The following is an 18,623-nucleotide window of genomic DNA, read 5'->3' on the forward strand; positions in this document are numbered from 1 at the left end:
AGATTTACTTGATACAGAATCATAACATCATAAATTTTTCCTCTTGGTAGGGCCATTAAGTCACTTGGTCCACATCTCTATCAAATGGTAACCCCACCAGTTAACCATTTGGACAATATTTGGATGTCTCCCGAATCAGGAACCTCATTACCAGCATCATATTTTGCACATATAAGTAAGTTAATCCATTCACTTTATAAATGTTTATTAAGCCCTTTCCACACAGAGATATGGCAAAGAACAATGCAGCCTCTTATTACAAGGAGTTAGCAATTTAGCAGAAGATAAAAGCATGGAAACCAGTGATTACATGAGAGAACCTGTGGTAGGGTCCTATTGAGAGTTTCAGGAGAAGGGAGCATAGAGAGTAGATCTATTTCACTTAGATCTATTTCAGGCAACAATTAAATGCTGAGCATATTGAAGGACAAATGGACCCAGACAAGTGGAGCAGATATATCAGAGAGACCAAGAGCCTGCTCAGGGAGAGTGACTAGTGGATCATGCTGCCTTAGTCAGTGTGAGAGGAGAACCATGGACAGATTCACGTAACATGACATTTAAAAGTGGGCAGAGGAAGATGCCTGAAGAGGAGCTAGGAGTGGAGGAGGAAAATGAGGCTAGAGGCATGAAGCTAATAGAGAATTCAAGAAGGGAGAACTCAACAATATCACCAGCTTCAAAGAGATGAAAGAATTGGCCTTTAGCAGAAGGAGAGGCATCTTCCTATGAAGAAGACAGGATGAGTGGACATCAGAACAGATTTGAGCTGAGATGCAGTAATGTAAAGAACAGAATGTACTTTATGAGATAGGAAGTGAGGTGGTTAGGTCATGTCTGAGAGGGATGTAACTAGGGAAGAGGTGGTGGTTTGGAAAAGCTCCTGTGGGTATAGAGAGGAAAACTGTGGAAGCTATTCTGCGCTTCACTGAGGACCAGCTGAGATTAGAGCCATAAATTTGGAGGAATTGGTATCCACTCGCTAGTGTGACTTTTTCCAGCCTTAAATTAAAAATCCAAAGATAGGCACAAAGTAGGGAGAATGTGGTGCCCTGGAAACTCCACCTGAGAAGGAAATGTGACTGTTTTTGTGGGTAGTGCACCATCACTGTAAAGAGTAATGTGATATAATATGCAACCTTTGGGTATTTTGGTAAATTATACATTTGACTTATATAGAAGCAGCTGTTTTCCCCCTCTGCTATCAGGACTCCACAAACTTTGGTTGTGCCATGACCTCAGTGTACTAATAGCTCACAGATCTGGCTTGGCTCAGTAGAGAGTTTGGAATGGAATGCATCATTTATCTGACTTCTCATGCTTATGACTGTCTTTTCTCAAGCATTATGGATCAAGCATTATGGATCAACCTTCATGCACAGATATACTTCATTGCTTAACTCTGTACAGTAGTACCTGATTAATTAGACCCCATTCAGGAGTAAGCTGATGACTCTCATACCTTAATTTTTCAAATAAGTAAATGAGATTTTATGCCTGATACTTCTCTATCCCACACAGTACCTAGAACATTGCAAATAGAAGATCCATAAGTACTTGATTGATTTCTAAAGATAGCACAGGTATCTTAAAGTTGGCTAAAATCACATTATCTTTTTTGGGAGGCAGTCGTCAGTGTTATTTAGGTTGGACTTGATGTCAATTAAAACTCATTCCTTTTTCACATGAATTACTCTTTTTGCTCCAATTGGTACTTGTTCAGCCCATTACCTGAATTTAAGTAGATATTTACATTTATCCTGAAGACTTCACAAGAGCTGCAGTTATGTCACCTTTTCCTCCATAAGAAATTTCTTAGAAATGCTACCTAATTCTTAAGTTAGATTGTTCCCATTGCAGTAATCTGTCAAAGTCCTTTTGGGTGCTGATTCACTTATCCAACATAATTACTAACTTTTTGACTTGTTGTCAAATTGAGAAAGCTTTTATTCACTAATTTAATTGAGGATATTGATAAAGATTAAAATAAAACCATTGCATGGGAAGGTCCAAGCAAGGACCGAGCCATAAGACCTGGCTCTCAACACTCTCCTCCAAGTTGATATCTGTCTGATCATCAGGGTTTGTGGGGGTGTGTGTGTGTGTGTGTGTGTGTGTGTGTGTGTGTGTTTGTTTTTTTGTTGTTTTTTTGGTACAATTGTTCAGCAGTTGTGAATCTTCCTAATTCTATTGGGATTTAGTCTAATTTTCTGCACAAGAACATCTTGAGAGATTTGGTCAAGTATACTTTGCCTAACACATTTTCTGTCTGCTTGTCCATAATCCTATCAAAAAGGAGGAAATAAACATCAATAGCCACATTGTATAAATATGATCTCCTGCCTGTCTTCTCTTCCAGATCCTCATCAGAAAAGAGCATTGGAGATATAAGACAGAGGATCTCAGATATCCATTTATTCATTTATTAAATATTTCTTAAGTAGGACCCTGTGCTAAGAGTTTAGACTATAGCTGTGAACAAGCCAGCCATCATCCCTGCCCTCCCCAGAAATGTCCATTGTTGCCTGGCTGCTGTCAGAGGCTGAAGGGCGGGCTAGAGCATAAAGCAGCTGTTGTAAGTGGTAGACCAGAGCCGGGAACTAGCATGTGCAGAAGTGGAAGCTTTTCAAGTTACTAAGATTGTAACATAAAAATATGGTGTCAAGGTCTAGATAGATTGGGAAACTGGTTGAACTATGTAACAAATAAACCCTAAGAAGCTTAAATTTGGCACAGCTTGTTTTCTAAAACATTTGGTATTAATAGACTTTCACTCCAGTAATTCAAGTGCATAATAGCGATAGCTTTCACACACGCTAGTTAGCATGCTATAAAATTGGCACTCTCATCTGAAGTAACTGTCTTTGAACTTAGAACTGCCATATGAGAATTTTGATTCTTTTACCACAGGGAGAAAAAAGACCTAGCAGAACAATGAATCAATTTTTACTACATTGCTCAAGTCTAATGTTCTTTGGAGAATTTTTGGAGAATTGCATGTGCAATATCCATGTCTCCCACTGTTTATTCAGAGGGCTCGTATTAATCATTTTCTGAAAGTACTTCTTTGTTTAGGTATGTGTACACCTGGGCTGACTCTTATACAGGCTTCCAGATTAACTATACTTCATGCACAGATATCAAAAGAACTGTATATAATTGGCCCAGGGACCCTATTTAACCCTAGCTCAGTTCCTTTTTTCTTTTTCTCCTGAAGGTTAATCCTGAGAAAAGTTTAGTGGGCTCATGTGAAAAGACTGGAAAAGCAGTATTCCTTCTTCCTTTGGAGCTCACTCCCTGCAGGAGCCTACTTCTAAGTACCTTCCACCGTGTAAGGATCTAGTAGGCCAGGGTGCTGGTGCACAAACCCAGAAACTCCGTACAAGAGGTCTCCAGTTGAACAAAGAGAAAGAAATGTTTCCTCACTATTGCTGTTTTCTTATCCCTTCCTTTATATATTTTCCTGCTAGCCTCTTTACTTCCCAGCTTCTTTCAAATCCTGTTTATATGGTAGCTTCCTGTACAAATGTGTATTCCACTTAGATGTGAAAACTTGCCTAAATGAAATTAGGCAGATATGTCATGCCATATATACACGTGACTCACTCTCTTGCTTCATTTAGTTTCCTGGTTAAATGTCACTTTACTAAGCAAGGCCTTACCTGACCCCACCTCCATCTCAAAGAGCTTTCTCTTCCAAAATGATAATTTAACATACTATACTTTCCCTTGAAACATTCATCATACTTGTCAACTATGTTAATTTCTTAATTAATTTTGATCCTTCACAAACACCATGAGACCAGGGGCTCACTGCTACATCTCTATAGTCAAGAACAATGTCTGGTACAGAGTAAATCCTAAAATATTTTAAATAAGAGAAATATGTGTTAAATTATGCCAATTAAGAACCTTGAAGTTTATCTTAAAGATAAACATTTAAAGCTTAGTACAGTATATTGAAATTCAGAGCTTCCTCAAGGTCAAACAAGTGGTAAGTGGAACCAATATCCAAACTCAGATCTGCTGACAATTTATTCATATGACCCTATAAAATACTGAAAAATAGAGATAAATTAATTTTATAAATATATTTATTGGTATATCTTTATAGTGAAAGCATAATGAACATAATGGGTAATGCATTAAACTTTATTATAAGCAACTGCTTATTAGAACATGTTAACTACCTAGCAGAATGTGTAAGGCCAGAATATCAATTGTAATTAATATGAAAGTTGCATATGCATATCAATCAAGTTGCGCCAGTTTTTCTCTGCAAACTTTTAATATGGAATTTTAAGAAAAAGAAATGGCCAATTTTATTGTATTTTTCATTTATTTTGCCTAATTCTAAAGTGCTGCTCATTCCTCAAGATTTAAAACTCTTGTTGCTTTATTTTCCTCTCTTTGGAAAGATGAGAAAGATGGTAGAGAAACACATCTTTCAAATTTATAAGTTATGCTCCTTGCAACCCCACAGATGACTGTTGCTTCCCTAGAGACACATGAGCACTGATGGTTAAGCAACTAGATTTGAAGCCAGATTTTTGTTTAGGCATTCGAACTTTTTCTTGCTTCCTTTGCAAACTCCTCAGCCTTCAGATGAGTTGGAAAGAAAATGTATAGTTCTCAGATTAATTTTCACATAATAGCATTTCATCTTTTTTCAAAGATTTTCTCGATGGGGCCCTGACCGGTTTGGCTCAGTGGATAGAGCGTCGGCCTGTGGACTGAGGGGTCCCAGGTTCGATTCCGGTCAAGGGCATGTACCTTCATTGTGGGCACATCCCCAGTGGGAGGTGTGCGGGAGGCAGCTGATCGATGTTTCTCTCTCATCGTTGTTTCTAGCTCTCTGTCCCTCTCCCTTCCTCTCTGTAAAAAATCAATAAAATATATGTTTTTTAAAAAAATTTAAAAAAAAAGATTTTCTTGATGGCGAGGAGATAAAGTAGACTTGGCTAGAAGCTTTTATTTTGCTAAGGTAACAAGACAACATATTCTTTTATCATAAGATTTTTTTATCAGTTTTTTCCAATGTGAAACATATTTTCAATTTTAATATAATGGAAAAATAAAGATCTGTGATAAATTTATGTGTAAAAACATAATTAGAAAGAGATAAAAATTAAACACTGTGACAGAGTCCCCAAATACTTTAATACTAACTTGCTTTAAAATTTTCAGCACATTTTCTTCTCAGTTTCATTCTACTGGCTTCTGTTTTTCATCAAAAGAAAACATTCTGTCATGTTAATATACAATAGCAGCAAAAACTGCATAAGGATACCATCCTCAGTGCTGCTGAAAAGCATTTTCAAACATTTTCTTAAAATATAAGAAGTAACCTATTCAGGTTCCAATGATTATAATCAGTCATCTGAGGACTTTTTATATTTTTGTGTGATGAGCAGACATCTTTTATTTGAACTGCCTAAAAGAAGCATTACATCAATTATCTCAATTTCATCATTATGAAGCTAGATGCTCATTTCCTTCTTTATCTTAAAAATTGTTAAAACACTGAGAAAGTAGTAACCAAAAAGTCCCCAAAGAAAAATGACTCATGACCCTACTATTTACACCCAAATATTTTACTTTTTGCCTTTTACTTTGAGTGCCTGCCTATTTTTGTGCAGAATTATTTTATACATTGAAAGTCATATTAAGCTTTTTAAAAAATATATACTTTATATTAATCACTCACATGCATACATTGTACCACATTACTGTTTAAATTGTCTTCATTCTAATGACTAATATTTCCATATAATTTTTGGTTCTATCACTTTATTTTCTTATGATAAATTACCTTAAGCAATATCACCAAATCAGTGCAGGCTTTTTAGCTACACATGATTATAACATTTGCTGAAGCAATGCCTGTACTGTGTATACTGGGTTGGGTAAAAGTAGGTTTACAGTTGTTCATGTGGAAAGTAATACAATCATCTATATTATAAAAGGCCTGTGGCCCTAAGGCCATAACCGTCGCAGGTGGGCAGGGCTGTGCACGTGGGTGGGTGGGGCCGCGCTATTTCACACACTGGGCTTCTAGTTAATAAATAATACAGGAATAAACTCTTGTTTCGTATACTCACAACTGCAAACCTACTTTTGCCACACCTGAATGTTTAAATGTTGCTAATTTAGTAGTTGTAAAGTGCTAACTCAAATTTATTTGCTTAAATCTTTTAATTGTAAAATAGCAGTGATCTCCATATTTTATGTGAGTTATATGTTCATAGCTGTGGAAGCAGGCATTTCTTTACTCCATTATTGCATATTGAAACATTGATGGGCAAGAAATGATAAAGACATTGCATGATCCCCAGAGAATTAACTTGAAATTTTATATAGTCCCCCATGATTTTATAAGGCTATAAGTATCCAGATACAGCTGAGCCTCTTTTGCTTTTCTAGTATTAATAGATATTAATATAAAGTCAGAAACAGAGAATACTTCCACTCATTAATACTTTCTCTGTTTAGAGTGCGTTTACATCGATGCTGAGAAAAGTCAACAGGAGTTCAGATCTTAATTCTTGTATAATTTTGAGCAACTTTAAGCCTCAATTTCCTCATCTGTATGGTTTTTTTATGGCATTAGGGCAATAAGCATTTAGCACAGGGTTTGGAATATGAAAAGAATTCAAAATGTTAGCTATTATTATTAAGCCTGATCAATTGTGTTAAACCAGAACTGTTAAAACATATGGTCTATTCAGGTAAGTCTATGTAATTAATTTTAAAAATGCAATTTCTTTTTCTATTTGGGAAATTTATAATATTCAGTATAATATTACTGTTAACAGTAATTGATGGCATTACAGCAGCAAATATGTTGTACCAGATGTATTTCCTAAAGCAAATCTAAGTGATAAAGCATGCTGTTATCACCATGAAATGCACATAATGCCCATCCACTAAAGGACTGTGCAGTAGGTAGTGTAATGTAGTAAACATGAATGTTGGCCATTTTAACTGTATAACTTAGAAAGCAATATGGCGACAAAGAGTTGCTCTATCTATGATAATTTGAAATGAATAAACTGTAGAAGACGCCACTTAGTAAGAGACAAGCTATCATGTTGGAAAATAAGCTGAACAGATTAAATGAAAGGAAATATAGGAGCCATAGAGGACCACAGAAGTTGAACAGCAATCAGTAATTCAGACATCCTGCTATATAATAGGAGTGTGAGCTGTAGGGTCAGGCAGACCCACAAGTCTGAAGTTCAACACTTACTCTGTGACTCATAATAACCTCATTGAATCTCACAAGAAAAAGGAAAAAAAAGATGTTTCATTAAAGAACACTGTTTATGCCCTAGCTGGTTTGGCTCAGTGGATAGAGCGTCGGCCTGCAGACTGAAAGGTCCCGGGTTTGATTCTGGTTAAGGGCACATGCCCAGGTTGTGGGCTTGATCCCCAGTAAGGGGCATGCAGGAGGCAGCTGGTCAATGATTCTCTCTCATGGATGTTTCTATCTTTCATTCCCTTTCCCTTCTTCTTTCTAAAATCAATAGAAATAAAAATGAATAAGAATATATTTTAAAATATCCAAAAGCAAAATTAAAATGTTTGTACCCAAAACTGACCTTACACATTTTTATGAATTTGACCTAATTAACTTACACTGGTTATCTTCATATTATTAATAAATCTGCCTCAGTCAAATGACAGAGCACCAGAATCATGGATTTCAGTTTTGCCCCCAGAAAGCAAAATTTAAAATCTGAAATCCTCAATCTCCAAAGATTTACTTTACTGCACTTTAAGTCACTTAGCATTCATTGTCACTGTGTAAAGGCTTGTGGTGATTCATTTATTTAGAATTCAATAACTATAGTTTAGTAACTAAGACAGTGTAAATTACTGGTGTGGAAAGCCTAATTAATACAGTACTTGTTTGCTTGTACATTTCCAACTCAAGAGAAACAAGTAGCAATGCTTTAGGTTATAGTGACACCTAGTGGTACTGTTTCGTAAGAATATTTTCTGATTAGAGCTGTTTTGTCTCAAACTTTTAAGTAATCGTTTTATCTGCTAGCATGTGCCTTAGGAGCCCTCTCTCCCTTCCTGGCCCCACATCCCTTTATGTGGCAGGAATACTTGGTCCAAAAGCCCTGCTGGAAAAAGCAGTCAATATCCCTTGCACTTCTGCTTTGGGTTTCAGAAAGAAATCCATGTCCTTGCATAAGAGAAAACTAATTTAAGGCAGAGAGAATAAAGACACTGTTATATGCTAAAATTGGAAATATTAAGACTAGAGACATGTTATGAAGTGTTTCTGCAGATGTGTATTTATTGACTGTGCCTGGCATTCTCCATGAGGTACATACTGTATTATTTTAGCATTTTATAGATGGAAAAGCTGAGACTCAGAGAGGGCTCTAGATCAGCTGTGGGCAAACTACGGCCCGCGGGCCCATTTGAAATGAATAAAACTAAAAAAAAAAAAGAGACCTTATCCTTTTATGTAATGATGTTTACTTTGAATTTTTATTAGTTCACACAAACACTCCATCCATGCTTTTGTTCCGGCCCTCCGGTCCAGTTTAAGAACCCATTGTGGCCCTCGAGTCAAAAAGTTTGCCCACCCCTGCTCTAGATAGTACCCAAGGTCACAGAGTTAACCAACTTTATTAAATCTCCAGAAAAGCCAGAATTCCAGTTGAACCTTATCTCTAATTTTGAGAAAGAAAACTAATTATATTGATAGGCAGTAAAAAATATTTATTTATGTTATTTATTTTTTTCTTCTGGGCACATTAATTTAATTGAAATAGTAAGTGTAAGCAAAAAAAAAAAATAAAAAATTTAAAGGAATCAAGAGCCTAAAGAACTTCAAAGGAAAGCATGATTGAATAGGTTACATCATACTGGTCTCCTAACTCCCTTTGAGTCTACTCACAGCATTCTACACAAAGGTAACCCAGACTTCTGGATATTTTCTCACACAAAAGATTTTACCAGGTTTTAGACTTAAACATGGTGATCTGTGCCACAGTGAGAACTTGCAACAGAATCGCTTTAGGCATAGATTTAAAGTACAGCACTTCGAGGTCAGGAAGTAGAGCTTTTCCCCAAGGATAGCCATGAGAAGGTTAATTAGAGAGGGAGTGGACTTTCTAAGAACAAATTACTTGCAAATAGAACCATGGAATTTTTGAGCTGGGTAAAGCTCCATGAATTTTGTGATCATATTCTATACTTACATCTATGTAAAAGTCACATTATTGTTGGTTATATATTGTAACATTGTCGTGAGGCATTCCACACTTGCAGTTTTCCGTAGAATCTGGGGTAAATACAAACTAGAGTGAGAACCTTTAAAGTTACACTCTGTGTGTATTGTCACATTTTCATTATGATTTTCTCATAGTTCCTTGAAAATTACTATATAGTTTATGGCTCATTAACAATATATTTGTCAAATTGTGAGAGTTTAAATTTTGTTTTCATCTAAGGGAGGGGCAGGGTAATGGTTCCCTATTAAATGTTCATGGCACACAATGGGCAAAATGAAAGTGGAATGGCAAATGTATGGCCTAGGTGAGGGAAGAGGGCAGGTGGCAAAGTGGCTGGAGGAAATATGCCCCTAGAATAAGATGCAAGCAGGCATGCTCACCAGGAAGCTGCAACACTGGGAGGTGACCTGGAGCCTGACTAATAATTAGTAACACCCATGATTGGGAAAGGCTGAAAAACCTGAGTACACAAAATACATTACGCTTTTAACAGGGGTTTTTCTCCAGTTAATCATGTATGACTACTATAAAGCTGCTACATTTTTAGCTTAAAAACTGAAATTTGAATAAAGCTACTGCATATCTTAAAAGATGATGTGTACTACCAAAGAATTTTTTTTAAATAAGGTAATAGATAAAAAGTTTTTGAATACAGAATGTACCAAATGTAATCAGATATAATACACACTTGAAATAAGTATCTTTTCATTTAGCACCCAGAGTGAGCAAAATACTAGTTTATCAGAGATTGCTTTTATGTGACTAATAAATCAGAAGCCTTACTTAAACAAAAATAGTAGATGCCATGTTACAACATGAACTTCTCAGACTTATCTTAGAGTGGTGAAAGTGATCATTTTATGTAACTAAAATGATTTTAATGTCTGTATTTAGTCATGGTGCAGTTCTTTCCAGTTAGGACATTTAAATTCTTAAATGATTATTCAATAGTCAGACCCAACTATTAAGGCCATTTCCTTTCTTTCATGTTCCTTTATAAACTATTTACATGTATTTCTCCTCTGCACTTAGTTTGTACCCTGGTTTTTCTTCATTTAAAATCCATCACCAAAAAAAAATAAATAAAATCAATAAAACTGCCTTTGTGAAAAGTTAACTTTCCAAAAGGTTTTGCTCCATTTAAGGAAAGATTACTTGTGATTTCTCTTTTTAGCCATGAGTTCCTTAGAAAAGCAAAGCAGTTTAACTTTGAATTACTTGTTATTTAAAACCTGAATAATCATCTTCAAATTATTAACAAATTGCCAAGTGGTAGATGACATGATACATTCATTCATTCAGCATTTCCTGGGAACCTGTGGTGCCAAACAAACCCTGGTTATATGTGTGAAAATTTTTTAGTGAAATGAAATATGGTATTTTTATAGAGAGGTAAGCAAATAATTGTAATAATGTATAAGTGCTGTGATAGAGAAATACGCAGAGTACCTTGATGGTTAATGAGGGGAGTGAACAGTTCCTTGCCAGGTTGGGGGAGAGGTGTGGGTTTTGGGAATGTGAACACCAAGGCAGGCTTCAGAAAAGAGAATACTGGATTTGGGGTTTGAAGAATGGGTAAGCATTTGCCAGATAGAGGGTGAGTGGAAGTGCAGAAACAGTGAAATAAAGAACGATCTTGTATAATTTAGTCCTTCAAAATGTCTTCATCCCTTCAGTTATGACATTATATCCCTTAAACATAGGTTCATAGACTCCAGCCCAGATCCGTGAAAAGCTACATTGCTCCTCAGAGCTCTTTCCTTCACCATCTCTCTCCATATTCATTTCCTCCTGCATGAAGGGCCTCATTAACCCAAGCCAGGCTGGAGACCTCACCATGACTTCCTCCCCTAAACTGCATTCTTGTTTACAGTGGGCTACCAGAACAGGACAGATTCAAATCCTGCGGCAATCTGATTTCTAGCCTTAAACTCCTTGGCACTCTTCCTGGAACCCCAATGGGATCCGTGTGTATATGGGAATCAAAGGAGCCCCCTGGACACTCTCCTCTTCCTAGTCTGTCCATTGGAAAGGGTTTACACTATGCCAACGTGGCAGGGATAGCCAGTTGTATCAGAGCGCAAGTTCACTCCATTTGCTGGGTAAGGCCACAAGTCAGGTTCCCCCATGACACCACCAGACATCAGCATGGAGTAGCGACAGTGCAGTAGCGATTGGCTTCTGAGGATACTCGGCCACTTATGCTCCTGGACAAATTTCTCATAAACTCTGAGCACTGTTCCCCCCTTGAGAGGCAGGAGGTATAGTTTATGTTGGAGGCCGGGGCCAGATCATTTTGGGGGGTCCTTGCTCTTTACCTCTGTTGGATGGGAACAACAGGGCAAGAGTCTTACAGGAAGCGTTTCCCCAGGCTGTTTCCTCCTGGTACAAGGCAAGCACATATTCCATCCCGTTACTGTCTGAGGTCCATCCGAATAGAAATGGGGCCACTGGGGCCTCTAGCCTTCCTGCTGTGCAAGTGTAACAGTCGTTTTATTTAACCCATTCCACCCAGGCACTTGTTCCCTTATCCATGTTCACCTCTCTAATTAGGAGTTAACAGTTATGGGATGTTACATCATCACATGTATTATCCAAAGGCTAATTGAAATCGTATTGACCAAACAGCAAAATAGTCTTCTCCTAGATACTGTAGAGCATGAAAGTCAATGAATGTCAGCTGAGTTTGAAGAAAAGAGTTTAGATAAAGAAAAGGGGGGAATTGTGAGAATAAACAAGTCATCTTTTCTGTCAAAAAACAGTTTAGATAGCCGCCATTTTGGACTACAGACAGTCCTCGGGTTACGTCAGACTCGAGGTACGTCGTTTCATGGTTACGTTGCCATCTCCCATTTATTTATAAAAAAACAAAGTTCCATCATTTTGACATATGTACTTATGTGCTTTATTTTTTTATTATTTATTTACCACAAGTAAAGGTCAGGAATTGTTATCTTTCTTTTCAATTGTTTTTACTCTTTCACTTCATTACTGCTGTGTATGTGCTCCCTGTAAGTGACGTAGGTGCTTATGTAGGTGGGTTCCGATGGATCGCCAAGGTAACCCAGGACCTACTGTATGTGACTTGGCAGCCACTATGTTGGCTGCATGACTTGCAGCTCCCTGGGGGCTGCCATCTTGAAACGGCAAAGGCCAACCCCTCCCTTTGAAATAGCCAATCGTGAAAGACTCTGCTCCTGAGCTCCAATCAAGAGTGAGGGACAGGTCATGTGTGTCAGAATTAAAAAGCCGAGCAGACCACCTGTTCAGTGTGCCTGTGGTCCCAGATCATGTGCATGCGCACCTTTCTGCACAGAAGTAAAGACATTTGCCTTGCTAAAGAAGAAAAAAAAAGTTATATAGCTCAGAGTGTGTGAAGCTGGATTTTCACATCGACTCACACAGAAAGGAAAGGCGTGCCATTTAAGTGGTGGGTGGATCTTTTGAGACTACGTTGTGTAATCATAGAATATTGAAAATCCAACATTGACAGAATCCATAAGTGTGCAATGACAAAGCTAGAGACCCCAAGAAAATTCTAGGATGTGCAGAGCAGGAAGAGAATAAGAACTGAGAAAGTAGTGTCATGTGGCCTCCCTACCTACCCCCCAGCCGATACTGAAACAGCCATAATCTAGTCCAGGTGTACTACTCTGATCTTTCCTGTAACACACTGTGGTATCTAAAGTGATGTTGGGTTTTCTGAGGCTTGCGTTGCTGACTCCAACCCCACCCTAGAGCGTACTGAGCGACAGAGACTGTAAACATCCTACACTCTCAGCTGTGGAAAGTAGAAAAGCTGGGAGAAGGCTGTTTACTCTCTCTGCCTTGGAAATCAACCAAAGAGACACGGATTTGGGGTGTTTCATAGGTCTTATAATTGATCCTTACAAGTATTTTATGAGGTCAATTCTCATAGGGAAGAAAGTAAATTAATTGAGTCATGCTAACAAATATAAAATAATTTGTAAGATCACTTGTCTTTGAACTAACATCATTAAAAAAAAAAAAAAAAAAAAAAAAAAAAACAACTGCCAAATACCCAACAGATGAAAGTTCTGGTAACTTGTATGAGGCTACATTTTATGAATTGTAGCCTGAGGCTTGCCTTGCTGACTCCAACCTATAAAAGCAAAGAACCATTGAATGTCTACTCAGTACACTGAGCAGTTCTCCATTAACCTGAATAGCATTTCCACACTGAGTTTAGCATTTTTTAAAGGAAAGTCTGGTGTCCTAGGCTTGCTTTTTTGTCAGAAGGTCAGATTCCATTTAAAGCCTCGTGGTTAAAGATTGTAATGCTGAATAGTATGAATAAGGCTTGCTCTATAAAGCCAGAATATAGGTACACATCCTGAGAAAAGATAGGATTGTGGGGGAGGCAGGCATGATGCAGAACTAACTCCTAGATTCAGCCTTGACCAGAAAAAAATCATAGCACTTCATTTCTTCTTTCGTGTAAATAATTAAATTGAAGGTTTATTTAATATTTGTCTAGAATTTGACTTATCCAAATTTAGTCCCTCTGATTTTTTCTAATTAATATTAAATAACTCTTATTTTCAGAGAGGATATTTGAGTATGGTATAGTCTAATATAGCAAGCCCTTAAAGGTTAAGATAATTAACTTAATGCCTGCTTTGAATATTAAACAAATCTGGACAGAATGATTTGCCTATATTGGCATATCAACATATGCCAGTCATTTAAGCTAAAATACACTCCACTGTTTTAACAGTATTAGAGGAACTTTTAATTTCACCTGCTTGCTGAGACAATAGGAACAATTGTTTCATGATTGTCTTACCAAAAAAGTGTATAAATATGATTACCTTAGCTCATGATTTCTAGGAAGTATTTGAACAAGCTGGCCTTGGAGCAGTGCAGACACTGCTGAAATGCTTGCTGAGAAACTCCAGTTTGGGTGAGTCATTAACCCTTTTAGATTCTGCCCACAGGCTTAAGGAAGACCTCTTTGATACAATGTTCTCTAGTCTTCCCAAAGAAATAGTTATTGTGGGTAGAAATTTTGCTTTCTGCCAGGAGGTATAGATTCTGTGCGTAAATGCAAAAGCAGCTGAAAGTGGAAGGAGAGGAATGACCCATGTGCCTTTCCATAGTTCTTTAGTTATTCTGCCTAAATGACACGGAGAAACATTCAGTTATTTCTGATTAAGATGATTTTTGACTCCCAGTCATGAATGTAGCTATTTTAAAGTTATTGAAATATGTGCTGATATTCACTCCATCCTCCAAGAAATATTTATTGAGCACCTACTATGTGCCAGTTCTAGACACGGGAGATACAGCAGTGAACAGAAACAAAATCCTTACTCTCACGAATCTACCAATAAATATATACAATGTGTCAGGATATAAACACCTTATTCATTTCATGTATCTAAAATACCTCATTTTATTCAATGGTATTATTGCCTTTTTATATATTTTTAATATTTTTAAATGAATTTAAATATTATGGAATGATTATTTTATTGTCTATGAAATACCTCTAGACATAAACCTATATAATATTGTTAGCCTTGTATTTAGCATTATTCCAAATATGTTCTTATTGTTACTAGCCTGTTTTATGACATGGATAAGTGATATTAATAAACATGCTTATGAGGTAACTGTTATGTATTCACTGAGAAGACATTGCTAAACATTTATATAACATAAAAGGTTAAGTGTATATGTATTTATATATGCTTATATATTACATTTATTGTATATCCAAATTATCATTGTATATAGTATAAATAAATGTGTTAACTTAAACTACTCTTTTCAAGCTTAAAGTTCTCCAGATACTGATAAGGATGGTTAATCTTTACACTATATTTGTCTATTTGTTGAATGCTATACAAATGTTATAAATACTTTAAAAGAAAAAGCTATTTTAAAATGTAAACATCTATTTATATTTGAAATAACAGAAGCTTTAAACAATAGTTCTTTGCAAGCTTAATTATGTCATAAAAACTAAACAGAAATAAAAGTCTAGTAAGCATATACTTTACTCATTTATAAATTCATGGTTTCCTTGTCTCTTTTTGTTTAAATTAGTAAGTCATTATAATATAAATATTTTTATGTCTAGTAGTGATCTATTTCCATAAAGCAAAACAACTTGGCTTAGATTTCTCTGGATTTAAATATAGTTCCTCTCTCCTCTTCATTTTAAAACTTCAATCCACAACAGTGGTTCTTGGATATTAGTGTGTTTAACTCTGTCATTGAAAAGCTAAGTGAAATAAGTCAGACAGAAGACAAATACCATATAACTTCACTTTATGTGGATTCTAAAAAACAAAGTAAATGAACAAACAAAACAGAAATTATCTCATGGATACAGAAAACAAGTTGATGGTTACCAGATGGGAATGGAGTTTTGGGGATGGGTGAAAAAACTGAAGGGATTGGTGAAGTACAAATTGGTAGTTACAAAATAGTCACGGGGATGGAAAGAACAACTTGGGAATACAGTCAATAATATTGTAATAACTATGTATGGTGTTAGGTGGGTACTAGACTTATCGGGGATCACTTCTTAAGTTATATAAATGTCTAACCATTATGCTATATGCCTGAAACTAGTATACGAATGTCAACTGTAATTGAAAAATATTTCTTTTAAAAGAAAAAGATATTATTATTAACTATGTATGCTACCAGATGGGTACTAGATTTATTGGGCTGATCACTTTGTAAGTTATATAAATGTCTAATCATTATGTTGCACACCTGAAGCTAATATAATATTGTTTGTGAACTGTAATTGAATTTTTTTTAAATTATAAAAAAAAGAAAAGCTATGTGAATAATATACAAAAATCAGTTGTATTTCTATATATCAGCAGTAAACAAATAAAAATGAAATTAAAATACCATTTATAATAGCAATAGAAATTATCAAATACCCCAAGGAAAAATCAAACAAAGGTTGTATAAGACCTGTACACTGGAAATTAAATATTGAGAGAAATAGAAGTTTTGAATGTAAAGGAGAGATATACCATGGCCAGGGAGAACAGGACTCAATAGTGTTAAGTAGATAATTCTTTCCAAATCAATCAAGTAGAGTCAATATAGTTCTTAAAGTTGATAAGCTAATTCTAAAGTGTATAAGTCAAATGGCAAAGAACAGCCAAGGCAATTTTTAAGAAAAGATGGAGAATTCCCCTACCACATATCAAGATAGTATGATATTTGTTTAGAAACAATCAGATAGACAATAGGTGACAGAATAGAGACTATTATTAAAAAGAATTTTTGGTTTCTAGCTCACCATCATGCATATAAATATCAATTCCAGACAGTTCTACTTCTAAATATAAAAAGTAAAACAATTAGCTTCTAGGGGGAAAAAATAAAGAACATCTTTATGACCTTGGAGTGGGCAAAAAATATTTTTTTTTTAAATCACAACACTGAGCAGAAAATTTAAAATTTTTTTAAAATGACAGTTTGGGGAAAAAAAAGATCAGGAACATCTATTCATCAAAAGACATCATTAAAAAATACACACACAAAACAACAATGTGTAGAGAGAAGCTATTTTCAACAAATATTAACAAACTTGTACCCAGAATATATAAATAATTTTACAAATTAATAAAACAGACAACTCAGTAGAAAAATGGGCCAAGACTTGGAACAAAAAGAGGGTATGCAAATAACCAATTAACATGAAAAGTTGCTCGGCCTCAAAAGTTAAGTAAATGCAAATTAAAATCACAGCTCTATGCCAAGACTACTGGAATGAGTAAATTAAAAAGAAAAACATATGTGGGTCAACACTGCAGATGGAAGAATTAGTTGGGACAACCACTTTAGAAAACTTAGATGATATCTACTTAAGCTGAATATATCCATACTCTTGTTTTCTACTCCACATAAACTTCAGAATGTTCTCCAAAAGAAATGAATAATAGTATGCTTTGTAATTGCCCCAAATTGAGAACTATCCAATGCCCATTAACAGGATTTATAAATTGTGGTGTAGTTTTACACTATAATACCATGCAGCACTAAGAATGAACGATTTACAACTTCACATGAAATTATAAGTGAATCTCAGGAGCATAAAGTTGAACACAATAAGCATACTATATGTTTGACATTTATGTTAATTTCAAACAGGCATATCTTATTAATGTCTATGGGCTAGAAGTCAAGATATGGTTACCTTGGTGGGTGGGGGACCAGTGACTGGAAATCAGCATGAGGTTCAGGCCTCCTGGATGTTGGCAATGTGTTGATTCTTGGTCCAAGTACTGGTTACACAGGTGCTTTATGAAGTCTTCAAGCTGAAACTTATTAAAAAACTTTTCTGATTGTTATAATTAAAAGAAAAAGTTTTAAAAAATAAATATTTTTAAAAATTAAAGCTATAAGCTGCCTTCACTCTGTGATGTCTCAAAGTATATCTGTAGCCCAGTAACCCAGGGTTAGGCTAGGAAAATATAGAACCTCTACTACTCAGAGTCAAGAATACAAATAGATTGTAAATTTAGCATTATTCTCTATTTTTAGGATGGTTATTATGATGGAATTTTTGTCTTTTTTTAATGAAAGAATGAATTGTAGTTTTTAGAATTGTCTTAAATTTTATTTTCTTTAAGAAAAGAAAAAGGCTTCAGCTTCTGGATGCTTTAATGTTCGACCCAAACTAAAAAGCCTCGACTCCCTCACACGTCACGTCGCATGTGTTAACAAGCTTCATTCAGTGGGCCCTGTGAGGGTGTGGGAAGTGTGTATAGGCATTTCTTGTTTTCACAGTAACTGGAAAATTCTTATGAGGCCTTGACAGTCCCACACAATAATAAAAATAGTTTTGGCCAAAATAATGCCAGTCCCCATCCGTAGATAAACTTACATTCTAAAGGTAATTAACTTTTAGGAAAATTGAACTATATACTCTTTAGAGTCCTTAGTGAAACACATCTCTGTAGTACACTACCTGGGAGCCTGCAAGTCTGACAGAGATAAATAGGATAATCTGAGTGATCTTAAGAACAGTCATAATTAAAGAGTGAAAATTGCCTCAGATTGACTAGAGAAATACTGTGATCTTAGAGTGACTGCCAAACACTTGTAATGCAGAGTTCATCAAAAGCTTTGTCACCAGAAAGCCAGGTAAGGCCTTGAAGTGCTGCCTTTTTGGCTCAGAGAGAAAATCCATCCTATTTTAACCTCTAAGTTTCAGAGGGTAAACAGTTATTTCTGCATTTTGCTAATACCCATTAGTTGAGAACCTGACAACATCCAGGACTTCACCGTATCACTTGGTTACTGGAAAGCCATGAATCCCTAGACGAGCTAAAAAGCTTCCAGCACCTGAGCTTAGACATCGGAAACAAA

Source organism: Myotis myotis, unplaced genomic scaffold (assembly GCF_014108235.1).
Source record: "Myotis myotis isolate mMyoMyo1 unplaced genomic scaffold, mMyoMyo1.p scaffold_m19_p_7, whole genome shotgun sequence".
Classification (NCBI taxonomy): Eukaryota; Metazoa; Chordata; class Mammalia; order Chiroptera; family Vespertilionidae; genus Myotis; species Myotis myotis.